Source organism: Grampus griseus, assembly GCF_964374135.1.
Source record: "Grampus griseus genome assembly, chromosome: 17".
NCBI classification, from domain to species: Eukaryota; Metazoa; Chordata; class Mammalia; order Artiodactyla; family Delphinidae; genus Grampus; species Grampus griseus.
This window is the reverse complement of record NC_139011.1, coordinates 7,117,866-7,136,369: the sequence shown is the minus strand read 5'-3', so window position 1 is coordinate 7,136,369 and position 18,504 is coordinate 7,117,866. Positions and strand designations below refer to the sequence as shown.

Here is an 18,504-nt window from a genome sequence, read left to right as displayed (position 1 = left end):
ATCCCAAGTGATGTGGAGCAACTAAGCCTATGCGCCACAACTACTGAGCCCACGGGCCACAACTATAAAGCCCATGCACCTAGAGCCCATGCTCTGCAACAAGAGAAGCCACCGCAATGAGAAGCCCACGCACCGCAACGAAGAGCAGCCTCCTCTCGCCACAACGAGAGAAAGCCTGCATGCAGCAACGAAGACCCAACATAGCCAAAAATAAATAAATTGATTTTTTAAAAATTAGGCTGGTCTCTGCAAAATTCAAATATCAGAGGGGGCTGACATCCAGACTTGCTGACCTATTCTTCCATCCTTACACACCACTGACACTTATGTCAAAAAGAAAGCAGAGAGCAGTCTGGCCTGGGAGTCATTTGCTGCAAACGAATAAATCCTGAGAAGGCTGAGGGTGAAACCTGCATTCCCCCGATGCCTCAGTCTACCGTCCTCCAGTGACCAGGCTCAGGCAAGCACCAACTCCTCCCTCCCCCAGTCACCCTCCAGCCTCTGGTGAAGTTCATCAGTGCCGACATCTCCCCTGATCTCGCCTTCTTAAAGTGCACTTGGCACACTTACAGCCTCCCATAGACGATACGGGGTCCCCCCGGCACACAATCCACTTTCCCTTCCTGCTTCCTGCTGGAGCCGTGTGTGTGACAGGAGAAACCCACATCAGTCTTACCACCATGAGCTCCTTCTGCCACAACTGGAACATCCTTGGCTCTCAGAAACTATGTCGGAAGGAAGAGAAATGGAATGAATAAATGTCTCCATTTGCTACTGTCAGCAGATAAACATTAACAGGAACATTTAGGGGAGGGTGGCCCCTGTTTAGAAATGTATAGGGGTATCTCTGCAAGGGTTCCCAAGTTAAGGTTTAGCACAGAATGTTGGAGTTAAAATGACTTTAAAGATCTTTGAATCAAACCTTATTTTACAGATGGGTAAACTGAGGTCCAGAGATGCTAAGCCTGTTGTTCACCAGGCAACCAGGATGGTGAGGGCACGCAAACCATATTTTCCAAGTGACTTTAAAGAAGCTGGAAATGTTTAGTGTTCTTTCCCTGGGAGAAGACAGCATTCAGTGGGGACACATGTGTTGATCTTTAAATATCCAAAAGGTGATCCAATGAAGAAGAGCTTCTTAAGAAAACAAAGTGTCCAAAGATGAAACAGTTGCCCCCTAGATGCAGTGAGTGCTCTAACCCTGGAGGTGCCCAACCACAAACTGAGAAATAACTTATAGAAAGAGGAGAAGCATCAAAATGGGAGCAGGGAAAATGGCTAAAATGATAAGGGCAGGAAATACCAGTGCAGAGAGCGTATGGGGCAAGTGGAGCTCCGGACACTGCTCACGGGAGAGGTAACGGCACAACCACTTTGGAAAACTGATGGACGGTTTCTGATAAGGTTAAACTCACCTCTGCCCTATGATCTAACAAATTCACTCCCAGGAACAGACGCAACACAAGTGCACACGCATGTTTCACCAAAAGACATTTAAGAGATGTTCTTAGCACATTACTCTTAATAGCCCCAACTCGGAAACTACACAACTGCTCATTAACAGTGAAATGAATAAATAAATGTTAGTATATTCACACAATGGAATACTATATAGAAGTCCCAGAGCTTTCTCTATAAAGGGCCAGATAGTATCTCCAGCTTTGTGGACCTTATGGTCTTCTCAGCTTTTGTCTCTGTAGTGCAGTGCAGAATGCAGCCATAGACATGTACAGAACTTAATCGGCATGGCTATGTTTAGAAAAACAAAAACAAAAAACCCCACAACTTTATTTATGAAAACAGATGGAAGGTTGAATTTGGCCTGCCAGCCGTAGAATGCCAGCCCTACAATACAGTAATAAAAATGGACAATCTACAGCCACACCCAACAATATGGATGAATCTCACAAACAGTGTTGAGCAAAAGAAACCAGACCCAGGAGCACGTACTGCAGGATTCCATTTATATAAGGTACAAACACAGGCAGAGCTACAATTGAGGGTGCTGGAGGTCAGGATGGTAGTCATGCTCTTGCAGGGTGAGCGACTAGAAGGGGGAGCGAGAAGGTTCTGGGGATGCTATTTCCCATCTGGGCCCTGAGTATATACTGTGTTCAGTTTTTGAAAATTCATCAAGGTGCAGAGTTATGATATGTATATTTTCCTTCTTTCTTTCTTTTCTCTTTTTCTTTTTGTGACGCCGCACAGCTTGTGGGATCTCAGTTCCCTGACCAGGGATTGAACCTGGGTCACGGCAGTGAAGGCATCAAATCTCAACCACTAGACCACCAGAGAACGCCCTGATATGTGTACTTTCTGAGTGTATATAAAAAGATGTTCCATTAAAAAAAGGTTTTCCACGAATTAGAAAAGATACATGTTAAAAAAAAAAAAAAAAGACACATGCACCCTAATGTTCATAGAAGCATTATTTACAATTGCCAAGATATGGAAGTAACCTAAGTGTCCATCAACAGATGAATGGGTACTTCCCTGGTGGCACGGTGGATAAGCATCCACCTGCCAGTGCAGGGGACATGGGTTCAATGCCTGGTCTGGGAAGATCCCACATGCCGCGGAGCAACTAAGCCTGCACGCCACAACTACTGAAGTCCAAGTGCCTAGAGCCCGTGCTCCGCAACAAGAGAAGCCACCACAATGAGAAGCCCGCACACCACAACGAAGAGTAGCCCCCACTCGCCACAACTAGAGAAAGCCTGAAAGCAGCAATGAAGACCCAACACAGCCAAAAATAAATTAAAAAATAAAAAATAAAAATAAATAAATAAATGGATGCATGTAGTTAAAAAAAGAAAAACAGATGAATGAATAAAGAAGTTGTGGTGTATATATACAATGGAATATTACTCAGCCATTAAAAAGAATGAAATAATGCCAGTTTCAGCAACATGGGTAGAGCTAGATATCGTCATACCGAGTTAAGTCAGACAGAGAAAGACAAATATCACTTATATGCAGAATCTAAAAAAAAAAATTGATACAAATGAACATATTTACGAAACGGAAACAGACTCATAAACTTAAAGAATGAACTTATAGTTACAGGGGTGGGGGGAAGGGTGGGGGGGAGGGATAGATTGGGAGTGTGGGATTGACATGTGCACACTGCTGTATTTAAAATGCATAACCAACCAGGACCTACTGTATAGCACAGGGAACTCTGCTCAGTATTATGTAACAACCTAAATGGGAAAAGAATTTGAAAAAGAATAGATACATGTATATGTATAACTGAATCACTTTGCTGCACACCTGAAATTAACAAAACATTGTTAACCAACTATACTCCAATAGAAAATAAAAAGTTAAAAAAGATGTGAGGGCTTCCCTGGTGGCGCAGTGGTTGAGAGTCCGCCTGCCGATGCAGGAGACGCGGGTTCGTGCCCCAGTCCGGGAAGATCCCACATGCCGCGGAGCGGCTGGGCCCGTGAGCCATGGCCGCTGGGCCTGCGCATCCGGAGCCTGTGCTCCGCAACGGGAGAGGCCACAACAGTGAGAGGCCCGCGTACCGCTAAAAAAAAAAAAGATGTGAGATATATTTTATATATATATATATATATATATATATATATATATACACATACATACACACAACAGAATACTACTCACCCATAAAAAAGAATGAAATTTTGCCATTTGCAGCAACATAGATGGACTTGGGTATTATGCTAAGTGAAATAAGTCAGAGAAAGACAAGTACTGTATGATATCACTTACATGTGGAATCTAAAAAATACAACAAACTAGTGAATATAACAAAAAAGAAGCTGACTCACAGATATAGAGAACTAGTGGTTACCAATGGGGAGAGGGAAGGGGGTAGGGGCAATATAGGGGTAGGGGAGTAAGAGGTACAAACTATTGATGTTAGGCATAAAATACGCTACAAGGATATATTGTACAACATGGGGGATATAGCCAATATCTTACAATAATTATAAATGGAGGAAAACCTTTAAAAATTGTGAATCACTATATTGTACACCTATAACATATAATATTGTATAGCAACTATACTTCAATTTTAAAAAAGCGTTTTCAATTTTTAAAAAGTTAAAAAATAAATAGGAGCAGGGCAGCTGCTGGCTTGTGGTCTCCGATTTGTGACTAATTCCTAGACACAAAGTTGGATGATAACAAAGCTGGAACTAAGACCCAGGTCTCTAGCTCCCCGTAAGGAGCAGACAAGGAACTGACGCTCAGTGCACATTTCTGTGTGTAAGCCACATGCAGCATTCAATCTTCTTAATAGCTCTCAGAGAAGGCATTATTGTGCTCATTTTTGCAGATGAGAAAACTGAGGCCCAGAGTGGGTATGGTTTTAGCTAGTTAGCGGCAGCAGAAATGTCATCTGAGCCCAGGACTGATTCCAGACCCATGTTCTTAAGCTGCTCCACAAGTTTTAAATGCAAACATGGTTCTTCTTATATGAATGTTGCATGAGCATAAAAACAAGCTGTGAACCTCATGTTAAGAAATATTATCCAGGTATCACTGGCTTTGGCTGCCGGCAGCCAGGGCTGCTAAATCTTATTGGGGGATGGCTCTGCCGGATGCTTCTGGGCAAACCCTGGCCAGGGACACAGCCGGGAGGGAGAACATAGGGCTTCCACGGGCATTTTCACTGTGCTCTCTCTCTCTGAATCAAGTGGGGTGGGTGGGAGTGGGGGAGAAAGAGGATGGAGTGAGAACCAGGTGGGATTCTGGGTGAGGCAGGCACACTGAAGGTGGAGGGGCTCATCCCAAGCTGAGCGAGCTTGAACCAGAAAGCAGAAGCAAAACTGGAAACTGGAAGCCATGCTTCCTTCAGGAACCATTTCTCCCTCACATTTGCCTCCATTTCTGAGATGACCCTCTCCCTCTCCCCCATCCCCCACCTCCAATACCGGTTGTAAAAAGCGAGAGAAACGTACCTCCTCATCCAACCAAGAGAGGTGTAGGATGAAGGTCTACCTTTCAGTATTTTGTGACTATTTCAATTTATTTTCAGTAGTTAAAAATCGGGAGTTACGTGGAGGAAACTTAAATGCATATTTCCAAAGTGAAAGAGGCCTGTCTGAACAGGCTACATACTGTACAGTTCCAAAGATATGAACATTCTGGAAAAGAACAGAGACAGTGAAAAGATCAGTGGTGGCCAGGGGTTGCTGGGAGGGTAAGTGAAGAGGGATGAATAGGTGGAGCACAGAAAAGTTTGAGGGCAACGAAATGCCTCTGGTTCGTACTGTGTTGGCAGATACACGCCATTATACATTTGTCTAAATCCATAGAATGTACAACGCGAAGAATGAATGTAAACTATGGCCTTTAGTTAGTGATGATGTAGCAATATTGGTTCATCAATTGTAACCGATGTACCACACTAAGGCAAGATGCTAATAATAGGAGAAACTGGAATGGGGCTGGGGGAGGGAGTATATGGGAACTCCCTGTACTTTCCATGCATTTTTTCTGTAACCTAAAACTTCTCTAAAAAATAGTCTATTAATTTTTTTTTTTAAAGTCAGGTGAGTTCATGGGAAAATCTGGATTTCTGGCTTCAATGGAAAAATCTGGTCTGTGAACACAGAGCCAGCTGCATTCCTCGGTCTGCCAGAGTCTAGCAACAATCAATCCCGTGGAGGAAGCACAGCTTTTCCTCTGGGGTTCCCTCTATTAGGACACCCCAATTTTGTCAAAGCCAAAACAAGCCAGTGTCACTCTTTTATGTTGTCCATCTGGACTTTGGGGTCATTGGAGTTTGGGATGCCAAGACTAAGACCAGTAATTTAGTGCAATAGGTTTCAAACTGGCTTCCTCAGAGACCTTCCTGCCTCCAGGGGTACTGGGTTCGGGGAGGAGAGGGGGAAGTGTGCGGGCTCTGGCCCCCTCACTGCTGCTTCTCCTTTATCTGCTGGACCTGTTGGACTTACTGTATAGGATGTACTCCAGAAAAGTGGTCTGTGGCTAAACATACGTGCAAACACGGGGCTAACCCGATGCCTAGGGTTTTGAGGCTCCAAATGGCAGTGTCCGCTGAAGGTGATTGCTCAGGGGGGAGGGGGTGTTACATCTCTTGTCTCTCTTAAGTTCCCTCTGTCAGACCCCTCAATTTCCATTTATGTCTCGTCACTAACAGTTCATCATGGTGTCACCCATTTCTGATGTGACTGGTTTTGAGGGCTGTTTCCTGCTGATGGAACATCCCTTCCCGTCTGTGCAGGACTGCCTCGTTTCCTGCACCAGCTTCGTCCTCCTGCCACACTGCTCCTCCCAGACCCTCTCAATTCAGGGTTAAGGCCCAGAGATTTTATTAAAAGAAAATGAAAGCATGTGGGCCTGATAAACATTAGGTGTGTGAGATGCACTAGGAAAATGAGACCTCTGCACGAAAACGAACTTTCAGTGTGCTCGCTCTTGGGAAGTCCCTGGCGGTCCAGTGGTTACGACATGGTACTTTTGCTGCAGGGGGTCCGGGTTCGATTCCCTGGTCAGGAAACTAAGATCCCACAAGCCACGGTGCAGCCAAATAAAACAAAACAAAACCAAACAAAACCAAGCGCTTGCTCTTGTTACAGAGTGTGGGGAAGGCAGATGGAGTCCCACAGCACCTTCCTGCTCCAGGAGGTCCTTCGGGGACTCTGCTGTAAGCGGCTCTTGGGGTCCAGGCTCCAGGTTCAGAGCCTCTGGCCTGCCAGGTGCACCGTCTGTGTCCCCTTTGAGCTGCTCACATATCACACTGCTCCCTCCGCTTCAGGCAGCTCTTATATACCCTCGTGACTTGTCTTTACTTTTAGGAAAGAAGTTTTCATGAACTTGCTGCCTCTCCAGTGTGTCTGTCTCCTACACGTGTCCTGTATCATACTGCTTTCTTTTCATAGGCAGACCATATATATATCACTCAGTCATAGCATCCCCAAAACTTTTCTTTTTCTTTTTTGGCCATGCTGCCGGGTTTGCAGGATCTTATCTCCCTGACCAGGGATCGAACCTGGGCCCCAGCAGTGGAAACTCAGAGTCCTAACCGCTGGACCGCCAGGGAAGTCCGACCAGAAATGTTTATAAAGTAACTGTTATGCGCCAGACGCTTGGAAGAAGCTGGTCTTTGTCCTCAGGAAGCTCATCCTCTTGATGGAGAAGACAATCATGTGAAAAAGTAACTGCTGTAGGAGTCCCACACTTACCGCGTAGTAAGCACAGGAAAGAGAGGGGTGGGTGTGGGGCGAGCAGAGCGCAGGAGGGAGCAGCTAAACCCACCCCCAGAACTAGGGCAACAGCTCAGAGGTGAAACCTGAGCCAGTCTCGAAGAGCAAGTGGGTACTTGACCGGAGGGGCGGGGCATCGCCCACAGAGGGCATGCCTGGGCAAAGGTGTAAAGAACATCACCATGTTTCAGGAAAGGCTGGTGCCTCTGGGGGCCAGCATGCAGCGACTGCCTGGGCAGAGAGACGTTTTGCATCCGAGGAAGAGCTGAGCTGGGGCAGCTGCTTAGTCCGAGGGCATTAGGGATGGTGGGAGGGAAGCCGAAACTTAATCCCCTTATCAGATCAGCACAGCCCGGTCCTGCCTCTGCTCTGTCCTTCTCACCGTGTCAGCACCTTGCCACAGGGGCGGTGAGCCACACCTGCCGCTTGTCCTGTGCTGGAGCGAGCTGGGAGAAGTACAGTCACGTGGGTACGAGTGTGTGCTTGTCACCTGTTCCTCCTCTATGATTTATTAGGGTCAGCTGTCCAATTTGTGCTTCTTCATATATCAACTTCATCGTCATCTTCCAATGTCCGGACTGGAAAACAGGAGTTTTTATCTGGTTCCATGGCTTTGGGGGAATGTATCAACATCCTGAAATTATGTACAAGATTGTGTTAGCATGGGCATTTTTCCCAGGGAAAGGCTCCCAAGCTTTTATCAGAGCGTTAAACGAGACCCTTTTTTCTGAGGCCCTTTTCATTGGAGGAAAAGGCAAACAAAACCTCCCAAGAGCCGTGGATGCTTTTTCCCAAGAACGTAAGTACAGGAGGAGCAGCGTTGAGATCAGCACTGAAGTTGGACAGTGGGCGTAGCTGATCCTAAGTCCAATCAAATAAATACGTACTTCAAAAACCACTTTGCTTACTAAAATTCAAAATAAAACGTGATCTTTGACAATGCTGGACTATCTAGTGTAACCATTATAATAGCAGTTCTAATTGGCCTTTTCGTATGTATTTGTGTGTGTTTTCATATTGTATTACCTTTTTACTTATTAAGGGATTTCCTCTCATACCCAATCTGCAAATGAAACACTGAGGGAGCAGAGCAATCTGAGGGCGTGGGGTTTTGTTTGTTCGTTTGCTATAAAATAAGATCAATAAATCCCTCATGAGGGCTGTGATAGAGATTAAGTGCATACAACCATGACATGTCATGCCATTACTGGTAAAGTAAAGCTGACCTCATGATCCCAAGAGGGTGAAACATGATTTTCACTGGTTCCAGGGTTGCACGAAATAGGAGTCAGAATTTTTAAAAAGTAAAAATAACGACAACAACAAAAATGTCAAATGATATTGAATGCCGACTGTAAGTCCATCCCTGATTTATGCACTTTATAACCATCTCAGGAGGCAAGGCATCGGATCCAAGGAGGTGGGCAGAGACAGATAAGGCCCAGCCTCCAGTTTTAGTCGGAAACCGAGAGACTCAGGCAGCTGAGAAGCAGACTGAGAAGCAGGGACCAGGGCTCAGCTGACCCCAGATGTTAGAACTGACATTCATTAACAGCGCCATGAGGGTGAGAGTGAAGACCATGGCCACAGAACCCCAGTTATTAGAATGGGAACATGGTAGGTAGGGAGAGAAGAACGGATGCGGGTTGAGAATTTAAAATGATCACACCCCGGCCACCTACTGCAGGTGGCCTCGCTGGTATGTTCTTTCCAGCACTGGGTCCATTTTCATGAATTACACACTGACACTCATGACCACTATCCATGTGCAAAGGCAGACATATTCACACATCAGAAGGTTTGGGGATCACAAACAAACATTTCAGGGCAGGACATGGGGGCCCTGCCTGCTGTATGAGAGTTCAGTTTCAACAGTCGATACCTTTGGTTTACAAACTTTGCTGCAAGTGGACTCGAGTGATTATTTGAGAGTGATGGCTTTTCCACTGCTCCATAGGGCTGGATTGGCCTGGGCTGGCCTCCAGGTCCCCTGAAACCCTCCAACATCAGCAGTTCTGCCCACATTGACCTCTATACTGAGGCTCCCTGTAAGATATCACTTGGAAAAAAAAAAAAAAAAAAGGTTTTGCTGTTAGAACAACTTTTTTTTTAAATTTGAAAACATAGTTCTAGGGCTTCCCTGGTGGCACAGTGGTTAAGAATCCGTCTGCCAATGCAGGGGACACGGGTTTGAGCCCTGGTCCAGGAAGATCCCACATGCCGTGGAGCAACTAAGCCCATGCGCCACAACTACTGAGCCTGCGCTCTAGAGCCCACAAGCCACAACTACTGAAGCCTGTGCGCCTAGAGCCTGTGCTCTGCAACAAGAGAAGCTGCCGCAATGAGAAGCCTGCGGACCGCAACGAAGAGTAGCCCACGCTCGCCGCAACTAGAGAAAACCCACGCTCAGCAACGAAGACCCAATGCAGCCAAAAATAAATTAATTAATTTTAAAAAAACCCACCTTTTAAAAATATATAAATAAGTAAATAAATAAAATAAAAACACAGTTCTATTGATCTTTCCATAATATTATTCTGTGAAGATCAGTGGAACGGGGCACTGAAAGCAATGACACTCATAGTAAGCCGGTCAAAAGCAGTGGCTTGTTAAGCCCAATAGGGACAACTCTTCAGACTTAAGCCAGGGCTCTGTGTGTTCAGTCTTCGGGGATCAACAAAGTTAAACAGATACAAAATGCTGGGGCGCGGGAGGTGTCAAAGACTGTGTCTACAAAGTAATGAGTCCTTAAGGAATAGCTCCCTTTCTGACACGTGGTTTTTAGTGCTCATCATCTAGGTTCTTTACGCACATGCAAGTTGGGGCTGCCCAGCTGCGGCAGGGGTGGAGGTGGGGTAAATCTGAGCAGGACAGTGAGGGGCTGAGGCTGATTAATTCATTTTAGTTTCCAGTCAGAATGGGTCTGGGGTCGGACATGCGTACCGAGGGTGATGGGTGGTGGATACAGGAGGGGTCTGACACTGCTGCACCCAGAGCCCCCATCTCTCAACTCCTAGGCTAGTAATTGCCTACAAGAGCAGTGAGTTTCCTGCCTGCTTACTTTGTATTTATTTATTTTATTATTATTATTATTTTTTTTGGTCACGCCACGCGGCGTGTGGAATCTTAGTTCCCCAACCAGGGATCGAACCCGCACCCGCTGCATTGGAAGTGCCGAGTCTTAACCACTGGACCGGACCGCCAGGGAAGTCCCCAGCCTGCTTACTTGGTATCCCACCAATTATTCAAGCAAAGAATGCAGCTCCCTCAGGATAAAAGAGCAAAACAAAACAAAACAACACACACGCACACAACCATTTTTGGGCAAGGAAATCGCTCTGCATTGTGTTGCTGTTCAGGTCTCTTGGTAGAACAATGGTAAACACCTGGCGCCCCACTTCATTGATTCCCATGACTGACCGAGGCCGAGCCTCACCTTGTCATGATCTTCGTTCCTCCAGCCTAGTGTTGCTTGCACCTCAGTTTCCTATCAACACAGAGAACTAAATAATTTCATGAGCATCAACAAAGAAAACAAACAGGTAGGACTCAAATTTCCCTAAATGACTCCATCCAGCCTTCCTCCCCAAGGTCCCCACGCTGCTGAAATCAGGCAGCTCTAAATCCAAATGCTGAGCTGTCATCCTCAAAAGCTGTTTGGCCTTAGGCAAGCCCAAACCTTCTGAGTTTCTGTCTCCTTATCTATAAAATGAGATTAATAATGGTTATCTTGGGAGGAGCTGGTGAGGATTAGCTTTTAATTTGATCATTAATCCATTCATGCAATCCAAATATTTGAACACCAGCTCTGAGCTGGAGATGAAGTGCTGAGCAAAACCAGCCATTGTCCCTTCTTCTCAGGGAATTTAGACTCTAAAAGGGGAAGCTGTCCTGCCCACAGATGATGCCAATAAATAGTGTCCACTTTCAAGCTGGAATAATTGCCAAGAGGAACGTAGCACAGTTTCCAGGTGAGGGAGTGTAAGAGGGCTCACTCAGGTGTGGAGGGTGAAGGCGGCAAGGGTGCAGAGCAAGAAGTCTTCCCTCAGGGGGCTTCCCTGGTGGCGCGGTGGTTGAGAGACTCACTTCCTGTCATTGGACCCGTAACACATTGTTCATGGACATGCCTTGGTTCAACGACCTGGCTTTGCTCAATTTCTTCTTTTAATAGTGATGCTAATTTGGATGCCTTACCCGTGCCCGGGGGTTAGGGGTGGTCAACCGTATTTACCTTCAGAGCCCAGCGAGCTCAGGTCAGAGCCTTCATTCCAGAGACTCTGTCTCACCCCCCTTCCAGTGGGTTTCCAGGGAAACAGGCCCCCAGACAAGGATTTGAGTGCTAGGAGATTAGGTAATGACCCCAGAAAGAATTGTTAAAAGATTGGGAAAATGAAATGAGCCAGGGAAGGAGTCACTAAGAGGGGGCATGAAAAGCAAGTCATCATGGGGGCAACTGGCCTTGGTCCTGCTCGGGGAAGTTCTGAGAAATCGGGGGACACTCACCTCGCAGTCAGTCCACTCAGGGCACAGGGTTTGGTGTTAATGCAGGGCTGCCATGCACAGGTTGAGAGCTGCTGGTGGTAATCCTTCCTCACTTCCTGCCCCCAGGCTCTAGTGTGCAGAGAGCTTCCAGGCAAGAACAGGCAGGGAGCTCAGGCTGGAACAGCTGGACAAGGACAGAGTCAGCAGCCTGTGCTACGCGTGCAGCCTCCAGGTACAGTGCCACAATGCCTGCGTTTTCCTTTTGCTCCGTGCCCATCGCATTGTTTGGAATTATCTATTTCTTTGTTTCTTTCATAGAGTCTAGGACCTAGACTGTGAGCTCCTCTAAGGCAGAGGCTGTTCCCTCGATCTCTGAACCTCATCGTAGGGTGTGGTCTTTAGTACCCAGAAGATGAGGAATGCATAACTCTGACCCTCACAACACCCCAGGGTGGGATTGCTCTTATCCTCATTTTATAGATGAAGAGACCGAGGCCCTGACGGTGCTGTGACCTGCACAAGGTTATGTAGCTAACCAGTGGCAGACTCAGATCTCCCAATTCCAAATCCTGGTTCTTCTTTGTCTGATTACAGCTACCTAGAATTTTCATCTCCATTCCTTACCCCCATGCTACCCTAACATGCACACACCTACACACACTTTTGACTCCCAATCTGTACATACTTGATACCTTTTTTTTTTTTTGGAAGCAGGCATGGCTTTCTTTGCAGAAGAGAAGCCATTTTTCACCTAAGCCATTTTGTGATCTAAGCCCGGCCACAGTGCTTGCCCTGGAACAGGTCTCAGTAATTCATGATCTTAAGGGAACAAAAGAATGCAGGAACAAACTGTTACCAGGCAAGAGAAGTAACAACAGCAAAGATAATGTATCCGGGGCAGGGGGGCAGGGGGGCGGGGGGCTTCCCTGGTGGCGCAGTGGTTGAGAGTCTGCCTGCCGATGCAGGGGACGCGGGTTCGTGCCTCGGTCCGGGAAGATCCCACATGCCGCGGAGCGGCTGTGCCCGTGAGCCATGGCCGCTGAGCCTGCGCGCGTCCGGAGCCTGTGCTCTGCAACGGGAGAGGCCACAGCAGTGAAAGGCCCGCGTAATGCAAAAAAAAAAAAAAAAAAAAAAGATAATGTATCAGTTGTGAAGACTCTCAGTCTGTTTCAATGGTATGGTAAAGATTAGCCTGAAGCGCCCAACCCCAGATCAACTGGAACCTAAGAGGTGATGATGTTGACCTTTTCTGACCCTCCTGAGTTTAGTCAACTAAAGCTCTGACTCTGTTGACAGCCCAGCTCCTTCATGAACATGCATGTACATGAACATGCATGAAGCTTAAAACTTCCCCAATACAGCTGTTTGGAGAGACAGGGCTTTGGGAAAGTTCCCCCGATATTGTCCTCACTTGCTGAAAGTAATAAATCCTTCCTTCTCCTACTCTTTGGCTTGGTTGTGTCTTTTGGCTCGACACCCACCAAGAGGCGAACCCAGTTTTCGGGTAACAAGAATATTCTTGATAGATATTTACAGGTTGCAAACCCGGCCAGGGTCTATGGAGTTGTCCATCTTGAGGCCGTTCAGGATGGCCCCCAATGGACTTCACAATATAAAAGGAAGGGAAGGAGAGTGGCTTCAGCTCTATCTCCCTCAAGCTCACCGGGAACTGTCCGCTGGAGTCATACCCACCCTGTATCTCCTGAAGGTGTTTTTTTTTTTCTTTTTTCTTTTTTTTTGCGGTACACGGGCTTCTCACCGCCGTGGCCTCTCCCGTCGCGGAGCACAGGCTGCTGACTCCGTCCTTGTCCAGGTAACAGCACCGTCAGGGCCTCGGTCTCTTCATCTATAAAATGAGGATAAGAGCAATCCCACCCTGGGGTGTTGTGAGGGTCAGAGTTATGCATTCCTCATCTTCTGGGTACTAAAGACCACACCCTACGATGAGGTTCAGAGATCGAGGGAACAGCCTCTGCCTTAGAGGAGCTCACAGTCTAGGTCCTAGACTCTATGAAAGAAACAAGGAAATAGATAATTCCAAACAATGCGATGGGCACGGAGCAAAAGGAAAACGCAGGCATTGTGGCACTGTACCTGGAGGCTGCACGCGTAGCACAGGCTGTTGACTCTGTCCTTGTCCAGCTGTTCCAGCCTGAGCTCCCTGCCTGTTCTTGCCTGGAAGCTCTCTGCACACTAGAGCCTGGGGGCAGGAAGTGAGGAAGGATTACCACCAGCAGCTCTCAACCTGTGCATGGCAGCCCTGCATTAACACCAAACCCTGTGCCCTGAGTGGACTGACTGCGAGGTGAATGTCCCCCGATTTCTCAGAACTTCCCCGAGCAGGACCAAGGCCAGTTGCCCCCATGATGACTTGCTTTTCATGCCCCCTCTTAGTGACTCCTTCCCTGGCTCATTTCATTTTCCCAATCTTTTAACAATTCTTTCTGGGGTCATTACCTAGTAATCTCCTAGCACTCAAATCCTTGTCTGGGGGCCTGTTTCCCTGGAAACCCACTGGAAGGGGGGTGAGACAGAGTCTCTGGAATGAAGGCTCTGACCTGAGCTCGCTGGGCTCTGAAGGTAAATACGGTTGACCACCCCTAACCCCCGGGCACGGGTAAGGCATCCAAATTAGCATCACTATTAAAAGAAGAAATTGAGCAAAGCCAGGTCGTTGAACCAAGGCATGTCCATGAACAATGTGTTACGGGTCCAATGACAGGAAGTGAGTCTACACCAAGAAATTAAACAAAACAAACCTTTATACAGATAGTTTGAGAAGCCCAAGCTTAGAATGCCCCATTCCCTTCTTAGCCATGTCTTTTTGTTTGTTTCTTGTGTCCACAAGCTAAACAACGGTACTTTGTCCCAAGTCTTTCCCAGGATAGGTCAACGCAGAGAAAAAATAAAGCACAAGGGCGCCTTGCATGGAATTTAGCCTCAGGCCTCCGGAACCATGGGATGCTCTGGCCTTAGGAAGGACCCTCTCCGGCCCCCAGCTTTCCAAGGGCTCCAGCTCACGTGCTACCCCTCAGGAGGGCTGGGAGCCGCATCAGCATAGCCTGTTAATCACCCCTTGGCAGAGCCAAGCAAGCAGCTCTGGGAAGCCAATTAGTGGAACAATGTCTGGAAGACTGAGAACCAAATAACATCAGAGGCAAGGGTTGATGGCACTTTATCTACCAGAGCCAACCTGTTAGCATGGCTTTGAAGATGTTTCTAAGAACAGGGTGGAAAATTATTAACCTCGAATTGCAACCTTTCTCCACCCCTCTCCAACTACAGTATCCAACGCAGCCGGGGCCTTACACACAGTAGGTGCTCTGGAAAGTTTATAAATACGTAAGAGAAAAATATGTTACGTTTCTATTTTTTTTCTTTTGATTTCCATCTTAGTTGAAGACCTTCTCTCCGATACAAAGAAGCAAATTTCAGATATGTAGTTGGATGAGTGGGTCAGCACCTTATTTCATTCAAGTTGCAGCCCAGTTTTTTTTTTTTTTTTTTTGACGAATTAAAAACAACTGTACTGTCTTACAAATCAAGTCTTCACAAGAACAGAAATGTGGCTCTAGAAACAATTTAGAGCCCACCTATCCCTTTACCAATCCCAAATTCTCCCCCATCGTCTCAAAAGGCTTGCAGATATTGTAAAAGACCTGGGCTTAGGGAACAAAAGTCCTTCTTGGTGGGAGGCTTCTCCATCTATATTGACTCCTTCCCATCAGAATTCAAACCAATTCTTGCTCCCCCCACAGTCCCTCACTGTCCTCCTCCTCCTGTCTCTCCCCACCCTGCACAAAGTTCTTTTTTTAAAAATTTTTTTTAAAGATTTAATTTTATTTATTTTTGGCTGCATTGGGTCTTCGTTGCTGCACACGGGCTTTCTCTAGTTGCGGCGAGTGGGGGCTACTCTTTGTGTTGCGGTGCACGGGCTATTCTCATTGCGGTGGCTTCTCTTGTTGTGGAGCACGGGCTCTAGGCACGTGGGCTTCAGTAGTTGTGGCACACGGGCTTAGTTGCTCCACTGCATGTGGGATCTTCCTGGACCGGGACCCAAACCCATGTCCCCTGCATCGGCAGGCGGATTCTTATCCACTGCGCCACCAGGGAAGCCCCAGACAAAGTTCTTGAAAGAATGATGCTCCATCCTTACTCCGTACTGTATTTACCCGTCACAGCACCTCGCTCTGGCTCCTGCCCCAATACTCCTCTGAAGGTGCTCTGGCCAAGATCTCTGACAACCTCGTCAACCTTAGGTTGAGTAAAGCCCTTCTCAGGTCTGCACCGTACCTGCCTCTCCGCCGTGTTTAGTTCTTCTGATCCTCCCTTTTTCTCTCCTCTCTTCCTTGGCTCTTGTGACATCACACCCTCCCCATTGCCTTCCTGCCCCTGCACGGCTCCACTTCAGTTGGCTTTGCCAGCCTGCTCTTTTCTGGCTGTTTCTTAAATGTAAGCGTAGGTGTTTTCCAGGATTCTTCCCCACATCTTCTGTTCTCACCATTCACAATCTTTCTGGCAACGGAGACATCCACTGCAGATTCATTACCATCCATATGCAGGTGCCTCCTAAAGCCATATTCAGTCTGGACCTCTCTTCTTAGCTCTGGACCCAGAAGCTTCCAGATCTAGACTGGTAGGGAGGTACGTGGGTCTACACCTCAGAGCCTGCTTCTCCTCCTTGGCCTCGGCAGGGTAGTGAAGATAATAGAACCCACTTATCTACTTCTTTCTACTCACCAAGCACCTGGGGAGCTGTATCTCCACGAGGCCCTGCCAAAATTTACACTTCCCTTCCCTTCTGAGCAAAGAAGGACACTGATTTTTTTACCGCAATGCCACAGAAAATGCAGGCTCTCAAGAGAAAACGACAGGGATGGCCAAACGGGTTTCTCACTCCTGCACACACTTCGCATTCATGTAGTTATTGCGAAACATACCACCGCACATTTAGAGACTTAAAGCTGTACACATCTATTATCTCACGCTTTCTGTGGGTCAGAAGTCTGGACACGGGTTAACTGGGTTCTCTGGTCAGGGTCTCACCAGACTAGCATCAAGGTGTCATCTGGGCTGGGGTCCCACCTGAGGTTCGGGGTCTTACACTAAGCTCACTGGTTGTTGACAGGAGTCATCCCCTCGTGATTGTGTGGTTGAGACCCCCATTTTCTTGCTGGCTGTTGGCTGGGGCCCACTCTCGGCTCCTTGTCATGTTGCTCCCTCTCTAGGCCGGCTCATGTGGCAGACTAATTCTTCAAAGCCAGCAGGAGAATCTTTTGTACTTTAAATCTCTTCCTTATGAAGTGCCAGGTCCCTTTAAAGGGTTCACCTCATTCGGTCAGACTCACTCAGGATAAACTTCCTTTGGAGTAACTCAAAGACAAGCTGGTTTGGGACCTTCATTGTATCCACCAAACCTCTTTCTCATTTTACCTAATAACCAAAATGAAACCCATCCTATTCACACTCCAGGGAAGGGGACTCTGCAAGGATTTACCCCAGGGGTCAAGAGTCTTGAGCCACTTTGGGATTCTGCCTAGCACATCTCCCTATTTTAATTACTCCATGACATGCAATACCACGTCATGTCCGGGTGTCACCTGCATTGCTCTTGTACTGTGCTGCGAGGGGTTGTGCAATGTGCCAAGCTTGCCTGGCTATGGAGACGGATGAAGAAAGATTCTGCCCTGAGTCTACAGCTGAGCAAATATTCCAGCAAGGAGAGGGTCGAGGTAAGTGTGAAAGATGGCTTTGAACCTATTACTGTCTCAGAACAGAAATGGCAAAAATGGGGGCTGATGATAACATGAAATCACAACTTTTTTGCCTAATTTGGATAGTAAAAGTGCCAAGTACTCCCAATTTTTATAGAAAAATTCACCATAGGCAAATGTGCTTTCTAGGCAAAGGAGATTTTATCAGGGGATAAAAATCTTTCTGCCTTGCAGGTTTGAGGATCTGAAGTAATTCCACTTAAGTCCACAAGGGTTATCAATAAGAGCATTGTCTTATTTAATCATCAAAAAAGTTCTGCTGAATTATATAGAAAATGGATATACAACAAGGTCCTACTGTATAGCACAGGGACCTATATTCAATATTCGGTGATGAAACATAATGGAAAAGAATATTAAAAAAATAATATATGTATGTATTATATATATATATATATAAATCACTTTGCTGTGCAACAGAAATTAACACAACATTGTAAATCAACTACATTTCAATTTTAAAAAAAGTCCCGGGGCTTCCCTGGTGGCACAGTGGTTGAGAGTCCGCCTGCCGATGCAGGGGATGCGGGTTCGTGCCCCGGTCCGGGAAGATCCCACATGCCGCGGAGCTGCTGGGCCCGTGAGCCATGGCCGCTGAGCCAGCGCGTCCGGAGCCTGTGCTCCGCAACGGGAGAGGCCACAACAGTGACAGGCCCGCGTACCGCAAAAAAAAAAAAAAAAAAAAGTCCTGTGAGATGGGTATGTTACTATTCCCATTTTATAAATAAGGAAACCAAAGCTCAGAGAGGTTAAGTAACGTGCTCAAAATCACAGAGCTATTAAGTATAGAAAGACAGGATTGATGGCAGGTCTGTATGGTTCCAAAGCCCTTGCCAGTTACCATTTGTGAGGTATTATCCCTCGTTCTTACCTCAGTCCCTGTGCATGTGCTCTTCTGGATCCCTTGTGTCCAATACTTCACAGGGATGCCCCTTCCATGCTGCATTGGCTCAAACTGTAGAAATTCTTTCTTAATTTGAAATCTACCATTCTATGAAATTTCTCTGAATTCTACCCTTCGCAGCACGTGGGAAAAGCAACCA

The 18,504-nt window shown here is 46.8% G+C and overlaps 2 long non-coding RNA genes across 2 annotated transcripts in view; both read right to left on the bottom strand.

Annotated features, from left to right (window-relative positions):
- Positions 1 to 3,404: 3,404 nt before the first annotated feature.
- LOC309835469 lies at positions 3,405 to 9,217 on the bottom strand. Its single transcript, XR_014298001.1, has 4 exons — positions 9,088 to 9,217; positions 7,588 to 7,839; positions 4,935 to 5,120; positions 3,405 to 3,532 (listed from the first exon to the last, which is right to left on the bottom strand). It is a non-coding gene; the product is annotated as an uncharacterized lncRNA (long non-coding RNA).
- A 4,606-nt stretch (positions 9,218 to 13,823) lies between these two features.
- Positions 13,824 to 18,504, bottom strand: part of LOC309835468 — a 38,614-nt gene continuing 33,933 nt past the window's right edge. Inside the window, exon 5 of the long non-coding RNA XR_014298000.1 lies at positions 13,824 to 13,887. This is a non-coding gene — a long non-coding RNA (uncharacterized lncRNA). The remainder of the gene's footprint in view (positions 13,888 to 18,504) is intronic.